Here is a 21251-nt window from a genome sequence, read left to right as displayed (position 1 = left end):
ATGATTCAATATGGAAAAAATAGTCTTTTTTTAACAAGTAGTGATGTGATAGTTGGGTAGTCACATGCAAAATAATGAAACCAAACACTTTCCTTGCACCATATACTCATTATCTCCAAATGGATCGTAAACTTAAATGTAAGAGCTGAAACCATAAAACTCTTAGAAGAAGTCCGGGAGTAAATTGACATGACCTTGGGTTAAACACAGCTTTCTTAGATATGACAGCAAAACCACAAGTGATAAAAAATAATAAATTGCACTTGATCAAAAATAAAATTTATGTATTCCAAAGGATACCACATGAAGAAGTTAAAAGACAATCCACAGGACAGGAGAAAATATTTGCAAACCATATCTTTGATACAGTAACTGTATCTAGACCATATAAAGAATTCTTATGGGGTGCCTGGCTGGATCAGTCTGTTAGGTGTCTGTCTTTGGCTCAAGCAAGTCATGATTTCAGGGTCCTGGGATGGAGCCCTGCATCGGGCTCCCTGCTCCATGGGGAGCCTGCTTCTCCCTCTCCTCGCTGTCTCATGTTCTCTCTATCTCTGCTGCTATTTCTGTATCTCTCAAATAAATGAATATAATCCTAAAAAGAATTCTTACAACTCAATAATGAAAAAACAAATACAGAGCTTTAAAATAGGTAAAGTAGCCGAATAGACATTTCTTCAAAAAAAAAAAAAATAAAAATAAAAAAAAGAAAGAAAGAAAAAGGAAGAAGAGAAACAAACATTCAATAAGCACATGAAAAGTTGCTTGATATCATTATACAAGGATCTGGGCAGAGGTTGCTCTAAAGATATACAAATGGCCAATGATCACATGGAAAGATTCTCATTCTCATTAGCCATTAGTGAATGCAAATCAAAGGCATGATTTTATGTTACATTTTATACCAACGTGATTTTATGCCAACACTCATTGGCATGGCTCTAATGAAAATGACAGAAAGTAACAAGTGCTAGGGATGCTGGAGAGAAATCAAAATGCTTACACGCTGCTGGTGAGAACGTAAAATGGTAAAACCACTGTCAAGCTGTTTGGCAGATTCTCGTCAGTGTAAACATAGTGCGACCCAGCAATTCCATTTCTAGATATATACTCAAGAGGAATGGACACTTATGCCAGCACAAAAACTTGTATACGAATGTTTACAGCAGCTGTATTCACAGTGGCCAAGAAATGGGAAAAACCCAAATGTCCCTTGACCGAAGGATGGGAAAATAAAAAGTAATGCATTCATGCAGTGGAATAGTATTTGGCAATATAAAGGAATGTATATAGAGATGAACTTTGAAAAATATCACGCTTCGTGAAATTATGCTGAGTGATTACATTTGTTTTCAAAACAGAAAGAAAGAGAAACCTCAGCTCAACCCACGCTGGAGTCCTCACACTTCCTGACATGTCACTGTGGAGCGTTTAATGGTAGGGACCTCTGAACAACAGGATTAAAGACACACTAAATTCTATTGTTACATTCCCCATGGCTGACCCATACTGTTCTTTTATAGTAAAAGGATTCACTTGTAAGAGAGATATGAGTAGGGCTAGTCTGTTTACCTAGGTGGTAAAATTAAAGCTCTCATTTTGTACTTTGTGGGAGGGCTTGTAAATGCGTAACTCTTCTTTACAATTTCTCTGAGTATCTGGTACAAAACAGAGGACATCTCTTTCTTGAAATCCACCAAAACCCTCTTCCTCCCAGGAAGAGTTCACAGAGGGTCCCCATGTGAGTGATGAAAATGCTCTTTACCTTGAGTTGTAAATTCCTCCCAGAGCTTATTCATAAATGACTAGACAAAGCAGCCACAACATAATTCACTTCACAGTCTATTTCCTCCACTAGTATTTAGACACAACTAGGAATCCCTGCCTGCATTTGGTACTACAGATAAAATATTTGATAGACAGAGCAGTAAGGTAGTTAGATAAGCAGATTGAAAATTACTCTGGAATATGTACACGTTGTAGGAGAACAGATGCAAGGTGTTCTAGGGGCTCAAAGAAAGGAAGCTAACCCAAACTACGATGGTCAAGGAAAGCCTCTAGCAGGCTTTAAATTGTCACCTGAAGTCATAATTTGCTTCTAAAAAGGATGGAGAGGAGAGGAGGGCAGAGGAAGGGCATTCTTGACAATTATTAATGAGATGAAAGGCAGGATGTTGGGAGAACATGCATGTGTGGTCATCTGCAAGTGGTGAGACACATGAGATTATTAGCGGGGCTGCCCATGAGCTGAAGCAAAAAATTGATGACTCAGATGAACTTTATTCCAAAGAGTTCTGAGTTTACACCAAAGGCGTGTGTGAATTTTGGAAAGACCACTCTAACTAAAGCATAGGAGACAGAGTAGAGGGACATAAAAGTGAAGCCGGGAAAAAAAGCAAAGTCTACTGGCATTCACCAAAGAAGCTTCAACCTGAACAAAAGTAGAAACACTTGAGATGTAGCAAGGGATGGATTTTAGAGCAGTTAATAGATATAATGACACTATGGGTAATTGGGGTAAGGGAATGAAGGAGAGGGATGGTTTAGGGTGACTCTCAGCATGCTCTTGTGAACAGCTAAAGACAGGAAGACAGAATCATATAATTTATTGAGAAAGGGAGGTTGGAAAAGCAGTGTCTATTTGCTCCATGAAACAAGCTGAGATGTGCTTGGCACACATTTCGTTTGTGGTGTTCCCCAAATATCTAGAAGGTTGTTGAGCACAGAACTTTGTAGCGCAGGAGACTCAATCACATGCAAGAGAACACTGGAGAGTCGTTGTCATTTAACTGATGAGGAGGGAAGAGTTGTTCATGGAAAAGACCAAGAATGACCAGAGAGAAGTTTTGAAAAAGACTGTTAAATGAGAACATCATAGACACCAAAGAGATGAGGTATTTTCAAGGGAGGAGTCAAGAGTCTCAAATTAGGCAGATAAGTCATGTCACAATAGAGCTGAAAAAAAATGTCCCCTAGATTTTTTTTTTTTTTTTTTTTTTTTTTTTTTGGTAAAGGGCATGCTCCAGAATTTTGTCAGAGCCTTCCATTGAAGTCCCCACATCAGGCTGGATGGATGGCAAGGTGGGGAGTGAATGGACTGGGAGCTGAGTCAGTGCAGAAAGTGAATAATCACTGCAAAAACATTGCTGTGGAAGAGGAGAGAGAAATATGGACATAAGCGGAAATAACTGTGGACATTATTTATTTCTCTCTTTTCTTTTACATTTTAGTGGGATATTTAGATTGCTTTTATGTTTAGAAGAAGGAGATGGTGGACCGAGGGTTAGTGCTATTGTTTCAAGATGAGGAGAAATACCAGAGACACATCTGAGAAGAGAAATGCCATGGAGCACAGCAAGAGGAATGAAGTTTGTGCAGAAGAGCTACCCCTTTTTCTTCGAGGAGGGAGGATAGATGGAAAAGCAGATAACTGAGTAAAACTGTTGCTTATTTCCTTTGGAAGTCCCAAACAGTAAAGAAACACAATCTCACTGACCAATAATTGATGATGCCATGTCCAAGTGTCTCCGTCTGGCAGGAAGAGCATATGATTTAAGATCGAGGATCTGCCTCCCTGTCTGCATCGGGGCCATTAGGTGGGGAAAAAAATAGGCTTGGTGAGTGGGGGTAGGTAGAGGGGACAAATGAACTCTCCCTGGGTCTGATCTCACTATATTTTTATCCTCCAGGGAAGAGAACAGATGTTCTCTTTTTTGTTGAGAAAGCATCATGCTTCCTCCCCAACTTCATTTTAAACAAGAGGTTTCAAGAGAGGCCACCCACAGCTCCGAGTGTTCCCACTGAGAGGAAAAATAAATGCCAAACCCATGTGCTCTGAGCAAGGAGGAGCAGCTGAAGAGAAAGGGGGGGGGAGAGAAAAAAAAGACGACTTTATAACCAGAACTCCTTGGCTGGATTAGGGGCAAAGATGACATTAATTTTATCATGCTTTTACTCTTATTATTTTTCAACCACTAATAATTCATTGCCATTGATAACAGACCATGTAACAACTTGTTAGTGATCATCCCAGTTTACTAAGCCCAGAAAGTCTGGAAGTTCTTAGGAAAAAACTGTCTAACATTATTTTCTCCCTGGGGATTAACATGGCATTGGGGATGGTATAGAATCCAGGTTATAAAATAGTAAAAAATGATGAGTACTAACAGTGGTGAACAGAAGTTTTTTTTGTTTTCCATAGGAAAGCAGGTGAGAACTGAGAAATTCTGGAGTCAGAAAAAGAAAAAAAAATCCAGATTATAACACCACCTGTTGCCTTTGGCAAATATAGCCTTTGAGAAAATTATTTAATATTTCTATGTATCAATTTTCTCAACCAGAAAATACTTAGTCTAAAATCACATTGTTTAGGGTTAAATAAGTGGATAAATGCAAATATTACATATACTTATATTTAATATTATTTTTATTTAATATTATTTTTATTATACATTTATACTATGTTTATTTACTTATTATTACATAATTAAGATCTTACCAGAAAACAGAATTCACAGATGGTTCAAGTGTGTAGACACTTTAAAGAAGAAACTACTTTTAGAGATAAAGATGGGATAAGGGCATGTAAGGGAATAATAGTAAAGTTTGAAGAGACTTAACAATTGTGGGAAGCCATTAGCACCCCAAGGGATGCGGGGACAAAACAGTGTTACCAGAGGTAGCCAAGATCTAAAACCAGTGGAACCATGGAAAAAGGGATGCCCAGGCGGGGTCACTAGTCATGAGGGCATATAGCCTCTGCCAGATTTGATGTCTATGCAGGGAGGAATCAGGAGAAGGAACTCCTGATCTTATTTTCTCCCATCTTGTATCCTTTTTTGATGTCTGCCATTGGCTGAAGGCAACAGAATCTAACCAATGAAGCAAATTGGGTGATGCTTTCTGCAAAGGTCAAAATTCCAGGGCACAGAGTAGGACACAGAAGAGTACAGAAAAATCTTGGATCAGGACAGCACTAAGTAAAATACTAAAAGATAGTTCCTAGAAGATAGTAAAAGCTTAACAAATATCACCTAAAATTGTTATAACTCTCAAGTTGACTGTGTTGATGAAGAAGGAGATGATGATGGTTATGATCAGGACCATGTATTATAGAAAAGCCTAGAGAAGGAAAGTTTGAGGAATGCATATATTTATGTCTTTCTTTATTTTTTTTCAAATAAAAATATTAAGTGCTAGGCATGTGGCCAGCACTAATCTCCAAGGATTACAAAGGATTGATGGAGGACACAGATATGAAATTGTTGCAATACAAAATGATATGTTCTGGGATGCCTGGGTGTCTCAGTTTAGAAGTGTCCGACTCTTGATTTCAGATCAGGTCATGACTTTAGGGCAATGAGATCGAGCCCTGCATCAGGCTCCACGCTGGGTGTGAAGCCTGCCTAAGATTCTCTCTCACCCTCTCCCTCTGTCCCTCCCCTCCTCTTTAAAAAAACGAACAAATAAATGTTCAAATGTTTGGGGAGATACATATCCAGTGCTTAAGACAGTACATTGGCTTACTAAGAAAAATTGGAGAAGTTTCTACACAAAATAGTTTATCATATCAGCTTGAGATGAACATTTTCATGTACTGATATAATAACTAACAAATTGTATGACATGGAATTGCATATGCTTTTTAAAAATTTTTATTTAAATTCAGTTTGCCAACATATAGTATAACACCCAGAGCTCATCCCATCAAGTGCCCTCTTTGATGCCTGTCACCCTGCATATAGTTTTCAATAGAAATTCCAAACTAATGTATATTACTAAAACAATGGAAATAATAAAATGAAAAAAAACTAAACAAAGAGTAAAAAAAAACTTATTTTATTGAATAAAATCTTATATTTTCTATTCTTAAAAATTCAGAAGCACCATCTAAATTGTTGGTTTTTTTTTTTAACTTTCTAAGGGTGTTGACTTTTTTCTTTGTGAATTATGACCATCGAAAGACACACAAAAAATTTATTTCAGCCCTGCTAAAGCTAAAATGATTTTAAAAATAATATTTAGTGGGTAGCTTTTATACATATCACTAGAAATATTTTCACTGACTTTAAAAATGTGCTTGAATTTATATTTAAGGATTTATGTAACCTAAATAATAGAGAGTAAAGATAAATAAAGCTCAGTTCATGCAATTTCTTCCTTTCAGTGATAGGGAAAGTGAGACACAAAGAATCTAAGTACCTGGTATTATGTAAATATATGGAGGCATAATTTGAAGCCGGTGTTTCACCATTTTCTGTATTTCTTAAGTCAGTGGTGAAATACAGAAAGAATAATTTTCCTTTGATACATCTCCAATTCTCTTATTTGTTATTTCTCAATGTTTTATTGCTGGAAAACACTAACATAGACCTTAGTTGCTGGATGAATTAATCTAATCTACATGGTCAGTTAACTCCATGCCTGGATCTTCTGGATGTTTTTACTTTATCTCTTCAAGGCTACACTTCCTCCGGTTTGTATGGAGAAAGCAGAGTGTGAGAGCCTTGAAGCCATTCACTCATGTTCCTGTCTCCTCAGTTTGGCAGCTTTGCTCAACCTGACTCTTCCATAGCAGGTGTTTCTTGGACATGAATGACCAACAAACTGTATGAATACTTTCCGTTTTATTTATGGGGAAAAAAGTTAATGTTACACTGAAGTTAAAACTTTCGCTAGGTATTGCTGGAAAATGGGACACCAAAGGAGTCTCAAGGTGTGTTTATTCCCTCTTGAGGGAGGTGTGGCGAATACAGAGAAAGAGTTTGGAATTTGAGGTTAAATGTTTTGTAAAATGTGAAATATAAAAGCATATCTCATGTATAAAATGATTCTTATATAGTATTTCCATGGATTTCTGTATAAAATTGAAATACAAGATAATAATAATGACAGCAGGAGGTTAGCATCTCATTTATAAGAACTTCTTACATAACTTAAACTGGAAAAAAAAAAAAAGTATAGTATCTTCCTCCCTCTCCATCATTATCCCCACTGGCCATTAAATGGACCAAAGTTGAAGAAGGTGGCCTTTGCCTAAGAATTTTTAAGGATTTAGCAGGGCATGACTTCATGGCTTTCAAAGACCCGGGCAGCTCACTGCTCATGTTGATCATGGTCAAAGCTCTCAGCAGGGGTCACCTGTTCTAGGGAGGAGCTGAGGGATTTGTGTGGTGTTGTGTTGCCTCTAAGAGGAACAGAGCACAAAGACAGGAACTGGGAAGAGAGAAAGGAGGCCTGAACGGTGCGGCAGGTTGTTGAAGCTTCAGTTGTGCTAAGAGGCACCTTGGCTCAGCAGTCTGTCCCGCAAATGATGGACTTTCCATTCATCTGTTTCACTATCTCTGCTCTTTGCAAATGATTTCTCTTCTACTTGATGCCAGGTGGGAACAGACTCAAACTGCCTCCCAGCTCTACGTAAAAATATACTGGCATTCCCACTTTCTCTTTGGCTTTGGATAAGAATACATTTCTCGTCTTTTCCAATATAACTTCTTTCTCTGTTCTGGGTCCAAACCCCTCAAACACCTGGCCCGTATGTTCTCTTCCTCTCTGTAGGCTCCTTCCTCTGTCAGATAAGCTTGTCTTAAAACAGCATCAAAACATGTTGAACTTTCATCATGCTTCCCTCCCCTGATGTATCTTGAAAGAATAACACCAGCTTGTTACAAATCCTTCACCTCCAATTCATTGTTCAACCCTCTTCATCTTGGGTCCATCCGCTACAATTGCATTAAAATCGCGATTTCAGGTCAACAATGACCTATGTATTTAATCCAATGAGCAGTTTTCCTTTCCTTTAGCACTGGAACCTTTGGCAATTTTGAGATTTTTCTTCCTTCCTTCTTCCTTTAACCCTCCTGGTTAAAGCTCCCAATCTTATAGATTGGTGATCATAGCACATATGACTCAAACAGCACCTATACGCCCTAGCTCCTGCCTCATGCTCTAAACAACTATATTCTCTCTATTGGCTTTGCCAATTAAAGGCCCCCAGAGTAACCCAAACTTGAAATGTCTACAAGTCAGTCCTTCTTACTTCCCCGAGGTCTTCAAGTCCAATTCTTTTATTACCATCTTAAGGAAGCTGCATTACCACCCAGCAGGTCTCCTGAGCTAGAAATCTGCCATGATGTCCTCCAATTCATCACTCTGTATACCATCAGGTCTGTGGTTTCTCCCTCCAAATGACTCTCAGGGCTGGTTCCTTCTCTGAATCAATATTTTATTTCAGACCTCCATTATTTCTTTCCCCGAATAATGCATTTGTCTTCCATCTCTACTATAGATCTGATTAAGGAGTCACCCCATTCTACTGCTATAAAATGTAAATACGATCCTATTATTTCTCATTGGCAACCCTTCTGTTGTCCCCTAGACATGACAATACCGAAACTAGTAGGCATGACATACACATCTGGTGTCCATCCTTTGATACATCCTCCTTCCATGACCTCATCTCTTCATCCTGCCTTATAAAGCATCCAATAGCCATATTGAGTTAACTAAAGTTCCTGAAATGCACCATAATCTGAGAGAGCTCTCAGCATTTTGTGCCTGCTTTAGCTCCTTCTGGAACCTCCTGCCATATTCTCTGACTTATTTCTACAACTTTGCTGAACTCCAATGTGGCAGCATTTTCTCCAGAGTGCCTTCCTGGAACTCTCTTGCTGAATTTGATGTCTTTCTTCTGTTTTCTCATACTATCTTTTGCATATTGATCATTTATAACACTGCATTTTAATGTCCAGATTAGTCATTTGCCTTTCCCCCTAAAATGCAAAATCCTCCAATTCCTAGCCTATGACTCCCACATCTGCATTTTAAATACCTAGTAGTGAATCTGACACCAAGGACATGTTTGCTATATAGGTATTGACTAAACCACTACTACAATCTCAGATAAGATGCACACGTGTATTACAATTACAGACTATATTGAAATTAACGTCAGCCACTGGATAATACAAGTCAATTCATTTGCTTATTTGTTATTATCCTGCCAAGGTCGATTTTATATATTTGCTTACATCCATGTTATTGTGCTTAGGATAAAATGGGGACCTCCCGTTTGAATTTCACATATTTTGCCTCTCACAGCAGGGAACTATACTAAGTCAGCATTTTTATGCCTCAAACTACCTTCAAGGCATAAGGTCTTACTTAAAATAATAAATGATCAGCCTTCAAGCGTCAATTAGAATCAGAATCATAATAATTTCTTTCTGGAAAGGACAGTCTTAAGAGACATGTATTTCAACTGTAGTTGAACTGACTCATGAATTTGATAATTGTTCTTCCTGCTGTGAGTGTTAGCTTTTATTCTTCTCTTAGTCCAACATTATCAAGTCCCCTGCAACTGTAGAATCTGTCGAAGTCACTCAAAATTGTTATACAAAAATGCACACTTATGTAGAGGCTGATTCAGTCATTCAAAACAGTCTGGAAAAAAAAAGAAAATTCAGCCAAATGAAAATTTCGAGGGTGGGAAGTCATGTTATTGTTTTTTTTCTCAAACCTATTGTCTTTAGCCTAGAGCAAAAGTAAATGTTAAGTAGTCCCTGCAGGGATATCTGACATGAAGTGTTCATTAAGCTGAAGACATAGCCAGCAAGTATAAACAGGTTAGTGTGGCTCTCCATGATGCAGAAATTTCTTCACAGATATTCAAGCAATGCCTTTGATATACTAGTTCCTGGGCCATGGGGATAGAAGTGCTAGGTCATGGGAAATCTCTCCTCTTTGAAAAGATTACCATGCAATGAGAGATATGTATTTGTTTTTTCAAGCTTTTATTTATTCATTCATGACAGACACACAGAGAGAGGCAGAGACATAGGCAGAGGGAGAAGCAGGCCCCCTGTGGGGAGCCCGATGCGGGACTCGATGCCAGGACCCTGAAATGATGACATGAGCCGAAGGCAGATGCTCAACCACTGAGCCAGACAGATGCCCCAAGATATATATTTGTTAATTTTATTCCAATGTATTTGATGCTATGATAAATCGTGGACAGTATCCTATGGAAGCACAGAAATGATAGCTCCAGGATCAGAAAATATTTCCTGACCTAACTGACCACTAAGTTCATTTCTAATGGAGAGGTTAAGAAAGGGGAGAGTTATTGATTTACTACATTATAGAAAATTTGAAGCAGAAGGCATATGTGGTATGCTATGAAATATGGAACAGAATGGGGCGCATATCTGGGCGATGTACTAGTGGCTTGGTGCTACTCAAAAAGAAGGTAAGTCAGAGAAGAACAGGGTAAGGTAGCAATGTGAGAAAAGGCTAGGACTCAGAGAATCTCAGATTTTTTTCCTGTTGGTAATAGGATGCCCTTGGAGGGTTTTCATGCAGGAGAAAGGCATGGCCAGAGTTTTGTTTGAGAAGACCACTCTGGAAGCAATGTAGACGGTGGACTGGATTGAGGAAATTGGAAACCAGATTGAAGACAGCTATGATACTCAACATTACCGATGTTGGGACCTATTCCAGAACTTTGGAAGTGGGATGAAAATAAAGGCACACATTTGAGGAATATTTGAGTGGCAAGGTGCAGAAATCGTTTCAAGTGAAATCGAAAATCTACCAGATTTACCTGACATTGAACATCTCAAAATTATTTGTTCCAGGCCAAAACCACTGCAGTCACCATCGATGCTCTTAGGGCTTCCCAGCCAGATCTGTTGGGTTCACTCCTGCCCAACCATGCCTGCTCACGCGTACGCGTGTGTGTGCACACGCACACTCTGGCTGCATGCTGTTTACAATGCTCTGCTTAAAGGGTGCAGAGCCGCACATAATTCTATCACAAATGAAGTCGTGAAATTCAATTTAGGGCCTAGGCATAGCTTCTCAATTTGGAAAGCTAAAAGCCAATGCTGGAGCAGGGACGGAGGAGGGAAAAGTCATAGGGGAGCTGACTTATCCTCTGTTCTTCATTTCACTTTGAAAGTAAATACAGTGGCCTTGGGCTCTAGGATACAAAGCAAATAATGGGCAATTATTCAGTTAATATGATCACTGTAGACAGTGAAACCAGATAATGCCTGCTGCGCTCCTCCATGCACCCGCCCCTCCCAGCGCACGTTGTTTTGTCTACACAGACATTTCCAAATATAGCCCAGGTATGTTGTTTCAGGAGCAGAGCTGCTAGTCCAGTTTGAGGTCTGTCTTTGGGCCCGATTTTGCAGAGTGCAGTGTCTCAGTAAATTACAAAATACGTGTCTTCTGTTACGTGGAGACGGTTGAGCACCAGAGGGAGGCAGGGCTTCCTTTCAACGGTGGTGATCCGTATGTTTGGTTTTTTTAAGGGCTTCCATGAAAAACTGAAACGGGGAAATAAATACGTTCAGCCTTTAATTTTTAAGGTATATTGGGAACTTAGAGAGCAGTTCATTTGGTAAAAAATTCTACTGTCTCCCTCTTTTTTTTCCTTTTCCTTTTTTTTTTTTTATACTCTACAGCTGAAGAATGCAGTTGATGTAAAACCGATTTTCCCTTGTTTTGAAGGAAATTTCCAATGTCCAGAAGTTCCTTCTTTCTTATTGCAAGTGAGTTTGTTTTCAAATTTAGGCAGAAAGAAGAAATTCCTCTCTTCTTTCTTTAATTTAAGCAGACTGTTCCTAAGTGCATTTTTTAAAAGGCTACAGAGGTAAAACTAGGCTACGGTGGTGATATTAGCTCCAGGAAAAATAGTCTGATTTACACTTGAATGCAGTTATTTCAACTTTTCAAGTAATGTAATCTTACAGAGACCTTGGTTCCAAAAATATGACAATGTATTAAGTAGAAAATCAAACTTCACAGGATCATTTTATTTCCATTAAATTCCACTCTGAATATTGAAGAAGGCAATATTTGGTTTTATTATTGTTAATTCCAAATATAATAAATATTCGTCTCAATCTGAGTTGATTTATTATCATTTAAAGCAGTAAAATATTTGAAGCTTTCACTATATAGAAGATATCATAGGATTTGATCCAAACTACTATTTTTTTAAATTTCTCTGTTGCTAAAAGTAGCATGGTCTAAATTCTTAGAAAGCATACATTATAGACATAACTTTTTTCGAGGAAACAATAATAATTTTTCTTACAGTTATTAAAGAATATATCATAGAAATTATTGTTTTGTGGCAAAGGAAAATAATACCTGTGTAGTTACTAGATAATATTGTCATTATGTGCTATACATGTGTACCATTTTACATTTGTTACTACTACTGGGATTTTCTTTTTCTTACTTATAATTTCTCCATGATTAGTTACTTTTTAAAAATTTTTTATTTTATTTTATTTTATTTATTTATGATAGGCACACAGTGAGAGAGAGAGAAGCAGAGACACAGGCAGAGGGAGAAGCAGGCTCCATGCACCGGGAGCCCGACGTGGGATTTGATCCCGGGTCTCCAGGATCACGCCCTGGGCCAAAGGCAGGCGCCAAACCGCTGCGCCACCCAGGGATCCCGGTACTTTTTAAGCTTGATAAATCATCTTTCAAGTAATTACTGAAAAGTGCTATCAAAAAATAAATTTTAGGGACGGCTGAGTGACTCCAGTGGTTGAACATCTGCCTTCAGCTCAGGTCTTGATATCAGGGTCCTGGGATCGAGTTCTGCATCAGGTTCCCTGGATGGAGCCTACTTCTCCCTCTGCCTGTGTCTCTGCCTCTCTCTGTGTCTCTCATGAATAAAAAATAAAATATTTTAAAAAATGAAAATAAGGGGATCCCTGGGTGGCTCAGCGGTATAGCGCCTGCCTTTGGCCCAGGGCATGATCCTGGAGACCTGGGCTCCCTGCATGGGGCCTGCTTCTCCCTCTGCCGGTGTCTCTGCCTCTCTCTCTCTCTCTCTCTCTGGTCTCTCATGAATAAATAAATAAAATCTTAAACAAAATGAAAATAAATAAACATTTAAAAAATATCTTTGAGCTAGTCTATACAGTCCAACACCCTGTTACTCTCAAAATTATCTGTTAATTTCTCATAAAAAGGTAGTGGCTTAATATCTCTAATATACCTAGAAAGCAATAACAAAGTGTCTTAACTGTTATCAACAGGAAGCAGATTCTCTATGACAGGAGCATGAATGGTAGAGCCCAAAGGCCTGGACTGACTGATTGCTTTTACGGTTTTACTTTCATTCCAGTTATCATACAGTATAATACTAATTTCTTTTGTACAATATAGTGATTTGATACTTCTGCACAACACCCTGTGTTCAACACATAATTGCACTCCTTAATCCCCATCACCTAATTTGTTTTAAAGATTGTATTTATTAGAGAGAGAGAGGAGTGCATGTGCACGTCAGTGCAGGAGCAGGGGGAGGGGCAGAGGGAGAGGGAGAAGCAGACTCCCTGCTGAGTAGAGAACCTGACGTGGGGCTGTATCCAGGACCCCAAGGTCAAGACCTGAGCTGAAAGGAGATGTTTAACAGACTGAGTCACCCAGATGCCCCTCCCTATCACCCATTTAATCCTTCTGCTATTTGTTCTATATTTGTTCTCTATAGTTAAGGATCTGTTTTATGATTTGTCCTCTCTCTCTTTTTATCCCTTTGCTCACTAGTATTCTTAAATTCCACATGAGGGAATTCATATTCTATTTGTGTTTCCCTGAAACATATCACCTGTGTTTCCCTTATTTCACTTAGCATCGTACCCTGTAGCCCCAGCCAGGTTGTTGCAAATGCCAAGATATCGTACTTTCTTATGGCTGAGTAACATCTCATTGGGTATATATATATATATATATACACACACACACACACATACACACATATATATATATACCATATCTACCTTTTTCCCCTTCACATCTATAAATCTATGGTTAGGATTTAACTACTCCTACTTATTATCTCTTTGACTCTGTCCACCTATTTCACCTGTCCAGGTCTTTTTCTCTGTACCAAATTATCTTCACTCCTCTCATTTTTTTTAAAGATTTGATTTATTTATTCATGAGAGACACAGACAGAGGCAGAGAGATAGGCAGAGGGAGAAGCAGGCTCCCCACTGAGCAGAGAGCCTGATGTGGGACTTGACCCCAGGATCCTGGGATCACAACCTGAGCCAAAGGCAGAAGTCAATCTCTGAGCCACCCAGGTGTCCCAATTCCTCTCATTTTTTATCAAATGTAGAAAGGGGCTCATAATGGAATGAGATGATAGAGCTGTAAGAATTATTCAAATTCATGACACTAAATTATTTGATTTGTGTCTCCATATAGTGTCATAAATGGCTGTCATTATTATTTTTGTATATTGGGCTGATTTAAGTCACTGTTGGTAAGATTTTTCAGGTGGATGAAGTTGGGAGTGGGGAAAAAGGGAGCTGAGATAGTGGTGTTTATTGAACTAATTTAATGATTTATAATGTATTTATAATGAAAAGGTCAATATCAGGCTCAATTTAATTAGATTGTCTTATCCAGGTTGGTGTGGAATTGGGGGTGAGCAATAAACACTGAATCAAAAACCAACCAAGAAGGCAGTGGGGCTTCCTCATTACATAAGCTGAATAAGTGAAGCAAATGATTAAAGTCCCCTTGGAAGTTAAAAAAAAAATATATTGAGGCAAAGGCCATCTTAGGGTTTAAATACCCCATCTGTAATCCCTCGTATCAAATCAGTATTCATTGTGTATCAAATTTTAAATATGTGCCTTAGTCCTCTCAACACTCTTATAAAGTTTTAGAATTTACCTTCAAAAACTATGTTTGCATTGCGATTCAGCATCATTTCAGCACCTGCAGGGAAGGGGCAATGAACACAGAAAATAAGCTCACTGTTCTTGCTAATGTAGACAAAAGGACTCTGTAGAAAGTGCTTCTTGGGGTGCCTAAGTGGCTTAGTTGGTTAAGCATCCTTCTTTGGCTGAGGTCATTATCCCAGGGTCTTGAGATCAAGCCCCACATCAGGCTCCCTGCTCAGCAGGGAATTTGCTTCTCACTCTCCTTCTGCCCTCCCCCTCATGCTCTCTCTGTCTCATTTTCTCTCTCTCAAATGAATAAATAAAATAGTTTTTTTTTTTTTTAAAGAAAGAGCTTCTTAAGAATGTTAGTGTGTTAGCAGTAACTGCAATTCAAATAAGTGTGTTACAGGAGGGACTATGAATATCAATGCTCCTTACTATGGAAAAACAAACAAAAAAGGACATCTCTGCCAACGCCATAGCCTTGAGGGTTACGAAACATGCCATTTGATTGTCTTCAATCTTCTGTATGAATTGCCTACAAGATTCTTCATCTTCCCTGGACATGATTAATGGGAGCATATATCAACTCCAGGGGCTTCCACCTTCTCTACTGAGCTTCCCTTAAGAGGATCATCTACCATGGGGAACAATAAAAGATAGCTGGAACTTAAACCAAAAAAAGCATAAGGGTGGGGAGAAAATCAATCTATTTCACCACTAAACCTCAAATAAATAGATGACCCTGCTAGCAGCGCCCTTGGAGCCCTAATGAGATACAAATTGATCGACAAATGTTCTCCCTATGGAGAACTGTGACCTATTCAGCTCCAAAGAGCCAAAGACCGAGTTAAACCTCTTAAAATATCACACCCTTGGTGCTTTAACCATTTTCCTTTGTTGCTCTTTAATTTGAGACATTTGTCAAGGAAAGAAAATATATGCCTTCTGGGAATTCCCTTGTGGAGTTACAAAGGATGCAAATCTGGCCTGAGATATGGTAAGCTTTCCAAGAACGTCAAAACTCACACTGTTGCTTTTCTCATTTATTGCCCAGTTTTTCAGCTGGAGCTGGAATATGCCCTTCAACTCCATCTAACAATGCTTTTCGTAATGGATGCGTACCTAATATGAGAAGAGCATGCGCCATAGGTTTTAGACACCCATAGGATCACTGCTGAAACCAAAAGCCCCATTTTTAATCCCCAGATTAAACAAGGACAACCAGGAGGTGGAGAAGAGAAACAAAAAAGCTCATGGGTATGTCATCAGGAAGAAGGAAGCTGATGAACCTTGTGGTTTGTTTTGCTTACTTATCCAGGAGAATGAGACCTGTCACTGGGATTTCGTATTCAGCTTTATGTTGCTTGGAGCAAACCAATTTCTATCCCAGAATCTCAGTTGCTTCCTCTGTCATGGGAAAAGATCAGAGTATACAACCCAAGGGTCTTTTTGGGGTCTGTGATTTTTATTATTTTCCTTAGGCAGATTTGGGCCCTAAACAGTAGCAAACAAATTGCCAAAGATGAAAACCTGAGAAAAACATCATTTTCTTAATGACTTAAAAGACGGCAAAAATACCAGGTGATATAAGATGTCAAGAGCTCGTTACGCTTTTTGTAATACATTTATATTACATTTCATCATTCCAATACTCTTGCCCTAAAGAAATCTTGTGTCTGTATCAAATGGATCCTCTGGTCCAACTTCCCTATTTCATGGAAGAGGAAGCTGCTGTCTAAATCTCAGAGTTCCCAAATTATAGGAGATAGTGAGAGATGGAGAATATTTGTGAAAAGGGGGGATATATTATTTCCAAGGCATGCATGTTAACACACATGCAGGTAACACATACACACATACTTAATTCAAATAGTTTTGAAAACGGTACTGAGTAAAAGTATAAAATGAAAATACATTTTGTCCTTTCCCTTCGGGGGACTTTGATATGAGAGCTATGATATATATAAGTAAATTCAATACATGGAATTATGTCATTAGAACAGATAGAATAGTGTAAAGAAGGAGGGAAAGCCGTTTCCCACAGGGAGAGTCAAGGAAGGCTTTGTGGAGGATGTCATTTGAGATGGGCCATAAAACATGGATACTGTTTATATTTTAAAGACATTCTGGGTGGAGGAAACAGAATCCATCCATTTATTCACTCATTCATTCATTTACTCATTCACCCAACATCTATTAAGCAATGACAATGGAGGAGGCACTGTGTTTGATCCCAGACTATGAAATTAAATAAAACGAGGTCTTTGCCCTCAGGGGGTAGCACTTATTTGAAAAACAGCTAGGTGACCAGTTGATCTACATCATAAAATATGTGTAAGGGAATGGAGGACATAAAATAGGGAAGGCAGATTGGAATCTAATTGTGGAAAGACCTGAATCTCAGCTTGATTTTTTTTTTTTTTTTAGATTTTATTTATTCATGAGAGACACAGAGAGAGAGGCAGAGACACAGGCAGAGGGAGAAGGAGGCTCCCTGTGGGAGGCCCGATGTGGGATTCAGTCCCAGGACCCCAAGATCACGACCTGAGCTGAAAGCAGAAGCTCAACCACTGAGCCAGCCAGGTGCCGCTCAGCTTGATCTTTATTTGAAAGGCAATGAGAGGGTCACACAGGTTTCTAAGAAGATTGCAAGTACAACTTGATCAGCATCATGCTTTAGATAAAGGTCACCAAGCAGCCATAGGCAGCACAGGATAGATCTCAAAAAGTAAAACTAGATAGAACTCAAGATGGAAAAAGGAAAGAAAATTTTAGCAAACCAACACAAGGTTACTAATGATTTAGTACCTCTATTTGCAAAGCCTGACTCGGATAATCTCCTCGAACTCCAGAACCAATATTTCTTCTGAAATGGCTCTCCTGAAGAGTCTTAACACTTTAAAAATACAAACATATGAAATCTCCGGAAGGAAGACCGGAAGGACTACATGGGGGGGATGCGGGGTGGCAGGGGCACAAGGCCCAGAAAGGTAGAGGGACTTGTCCAAGGTCATAAAGTGACTCAGAGAAGAGTCAGGAAAAGGCTCCATGAGTCATGGTTCCCAGCTTCTGCTCTGACCACCAGATGAAGCTCCTCCTTAGCAACGAGAGAGGACTCAGCCTTGATGCAGCCAAACTGGCTCTGTCTCTACTTCTTTGGCCTCCCCTAATGTCAGGACCATATCCTGTTACATTCTGTTCCACACCCCAGAATAAGTTCCAATGAACACATTTTGACTAGGTGGAAAGTGGTAGCAATGAGGTAGTTCACCTTGGAATATGACACCACCACTGCCCAGTGCAGGTAGTAGGGCCAGAGTTGGAAATGAAATGAGCAGATTCTAGGTCTGCAATGGGAACCATTCAGTTTACAAGGGTAAAGGTACTCAATGAATCTGGACAATATGGGAAAAGAAGACCATGGGTCAAGGGAGATTTGGGAGCATCTGCTCTTCGCTAATAAAACAGTCGTGCTCTGGGATAATATCTCACAATAAGGAAATGAGTATATTAGGATCAAAATGCCCTGAGGAGTTTGTTGATATCATCAAAGATGCCCGTTTTTTGTTAAAATAATACTTGCCGTCATCCTCCAATCCCTGAGATTCTAATTTACCCTTTTGCGGGCAAAGAGGATGGTTTTTACTGGGATTGTTTTAAAACCTCAGTCAACTCCAATACTCATCCTGGATGGAAACCACTCTTGCAAAATATCAGATTTGTGGTATGGGAGTAAATGTTAATTTTTCCTTTTTTTTTTTTTTTTGATTTGTACTTGCCATTATTCTTCCTTCTGGGCCTAGAATCTTCTTTTGCCGTTAATCATGTATGGCTCATTGAAATTATTGTTAAATTGCATTTTAATATAGCTTTTAATGCGCAATATTAAAAACATACGTTGGTCATTTATGGTGTAGAAATACAAGTATTCCTTGTACAGATCTGTAGGCATTCCTTGCAGTTCCAAGGTAAAGGTATATTTACAAGCGTCTGGGAGAAATGAGTAATAATACCTTTTTCTTATGAAACTATCAGTGTGGGAAAGCCAGTGTACTTAATAATTCTTTATAGTGGAGGGTGTATAAATCCAGTGTTTGTACTTGTATGGGCAAAATATGGCATTAAAAAATTTAAATTTCATTTAAATAAACTAGCTACATCCTTGAAAATTCTGTCAAAACCATGGAAAGCTGAGCTTCACCATTAAGGGATGCATGCATAGGTGATAAAAATCTGAATAAATGCAAAATAACTTATCACCAAAGTCAGAAAAGTGTTACCTCTAGGGGTCGGGAGGAGGTTTTGTGAGAGAGGGCACATGGAGTGGGGGTAGTTCTAAGGGCCAGCCATGTTCTATTTTTTGACCTAGGTGGTGGTTACCCAGATGTTTCCTTTATTATATTGTTAAACTGTCCAAATATGTTTTATACAGTTTTCTGCATATAAGTTACAATTCACAATAAAAAAAACGTTTTAAAAAGTTGGATAGTGCTGGAAGACTCCGTAATAAAAAACAGCTGTTTCTTTGTTCCTCTTTTTCTCATCTTTTAATTCCTTTTCAACAGATGAAGCCACGCTAGCTGTTCCTACTGGTATGGATCTATGTGTTTCTAAAGAAAATGATTATATATCTATTTTTCATTTTAAAAGTTTACAGGTCATGTATCTGCTTTCTTCTATAGGTGATGGAGAATTAACTCCAGTGCTTATTCCTCAACACACACAGGCGTGGGTGGGCTCTTTTCCTTCCTCCATCCTGCTCCCAGAGTCTTTTGGTTAAATTAATATTCAGTGCACACCTTATTATGACTGGGCATATTTTGTTTATAGCTTAGCCACCCAGTACTTTAAGATTACATTTCACCCTTTTGTACATTTTTACGCTCTCCTGATGGTTAAAATTTACTTCTGTTTTGTTTGTCTTTGCATTTTGTTCTATGTAACCATCACTCTTTTGGCTTCAACTATTTCCAAAGTGAAACAGTAAAATGTCCCCAATATTCTATTCCAACATTAGATATTCTATTGGTTTGTGACGTGTGCGTGTGCACATGGTTGTGTCTTTGCTGGTATCTCCTTTCTGTTGCCTAAAGCCACATAAGACATTGTTCAGGTCTGCTATCTTAGCTGTCTTCCTAAGACTTCTCTTCACCATCATCCTGGAAGTTGTCTTCACTTCTTCCCTATTTCATAAATCCTACATATTCCTCTTTTATGGATTACTGCCTTGGAGTGTGACGCCAGGAGCTTCCTGGAAAAAGATGTATGGCAGGTAATTTTTATGAGTGTTGGCAAGTCTGAAAATACCCTGATTCTACTATTACACCTCCTGATGGTTTGATAGGATTATAATTATAGTTTGGGATTTTTTTTCCAAAATTTTGAAGACCTATTTCTGCTGTATTCAAGCTCCCAGTAATCTCATTCATAGTTTTTCTTTGCATGTGCCTTATATTTGTTTGGTTTTTCTTCCTAGAAGCTTTTAAGATATTTTCTTTATTACTGGTGACCTAAAACTTTCTTACAAGGCACCTTGATGTGAATGGAATTTTTTTTTATTTGTAATATCAGACACAAGGTGATGTCTTTAAATCTAGAAACTCATGGGTTGTTTGTTTTGTTTCGTTTTGTTTTTAATCCCATGTAAAGCGCTTATATGCATTTTTGATGATTTTGTCCTCTAAATTCCCTCTTCTCATGGTGGGTATCCCTGGTCATCTTTGGTTTTCCTTCTCATTTCCTTTTTTTAAAATCTGTCTTCTAATTATTTGGTGGATTTTCTATCATTCTGTCCAATTTTTCATTTCTCCTTTGACAATCTCCCCTCTTTCTTACATAGAGGTATACTATGCTCTTACAAAAGATTGATTTAGGGACCCACTCTTGGCTTAAGATACATGTGCAGATTTTCTTTAGGATAAAAATAAAACCATTTAGCATGCATTCACAATTTGGCTCCTGCATCCCTTTGTAGTTCACTGTGTTATTGCTGCCCACAACTATCCATACACTCTTGAACAATTCCCAGTTCTTTGGGTGCTATGTTCTCTTTCATCTTACTTGTTACTCTTCTTTGCCTTGGGATGTTTATCTCTGTCCTTTCTCTGGTCAACTCCTACTTAATAATTCCATTTAAAAGCATATTCTTCTTGAAACTGTTTCTTTTCTTTCTTTTTTGAAAGCAGGATCATATTTGGACATTCTTAGAATATGCTAAATTACCTTGCTTCCAAATACTTTTGGTATAGGTGATATTTTATTTAAAATATTCATTTTAGGGCACCTGGATATCTCAGTGGTTGAGTGTCTGCCTTTAGCTCAGGTTGTGATCCCGGGATCACGGTCCTGGGATCAAGTCCCATATTGGGTTCCATGCGAGGATCTTGCTTCTCCCTCTGCCTGTGTCTTTACCTCTCTTTGTGTGTCTCTTTTGAATAAATAAATAAAAATCTTTTATAAAAAGTTCATTTTACGTGATTATAAATGAAGTACATATTCATACTATATCCTTAAAATATATTACATTTTAAAATTTTATTTATTTAT

The 21251-nt window shown here is 38.5% G+C and overlaps 3 long non-coding RNA genes across 8 annotated transcripts in view; 1 reads left to right on the top strand and 2 right to left on the bottom strand.

The window, feature by feature from the left end:
• The window catches only part of LOC140629555 (uncharacterized), a 570920-nt gene that overhangs the window by 74222 nt on the left and 475447 nt on the right, over positions 1-21251 (bottom strand). The gene's annotated exons all lie outside the window — the stretch shown is intronic.
• The window catches only part of LOC140629567 (uncharacterized), a 45870-nt gene that overhangs the window by 10190 nt on the left and 14429 nt on the right, over positions 1-21251 (top strand). The window contains exons 3-4 of one of the 2 annotated variants that reach the window (XR_012027423.1): positions 11469-11555; positions 12322-12668. This is a non-coding gene — a long non-coding RNA (uncharacterized lncRNA). Of the gene's footprint in view, positions 1-11468; positions 11556-12321; positions 12669-21251 lie in introns of those variants that run through there. The other variant, XR_012027422.1, reaches the window with a different exon arrangement.
• LOC140629568 (uncharacterized) lies at positions 9775-14760 on the bottom strand. Its single transcript, XR_012027424.1, has 2 exons — positions 14713-14760; positions 9775-11330 (listed from the first exon to the last, which is right to left on the bottom strand). It is a non-coding gene; the product is annotated as an uncharacterized lncRNA (long non-coding RNA).

Source organism: Canis lupus (genome assembly GCF_048164855.1).
Source record: "Canis lupus baileyi chromosome 16 unlocalized genomic scaffold, mCanLup2.hap1 SUPER_16_unloc_3, whole genome shotgun sequence".
Classification (NCBI taxonomy): Eukaryota; Metazoa; Chordata; class Mammalia; order Carnivora; family Canidae; genus Canis; species Canis lupus.
The sequence above is the reverse complement of the archived record's forward strand: the minus strand, read 5'-3'. Positions and strand labels throughout refer to the sequence as shown.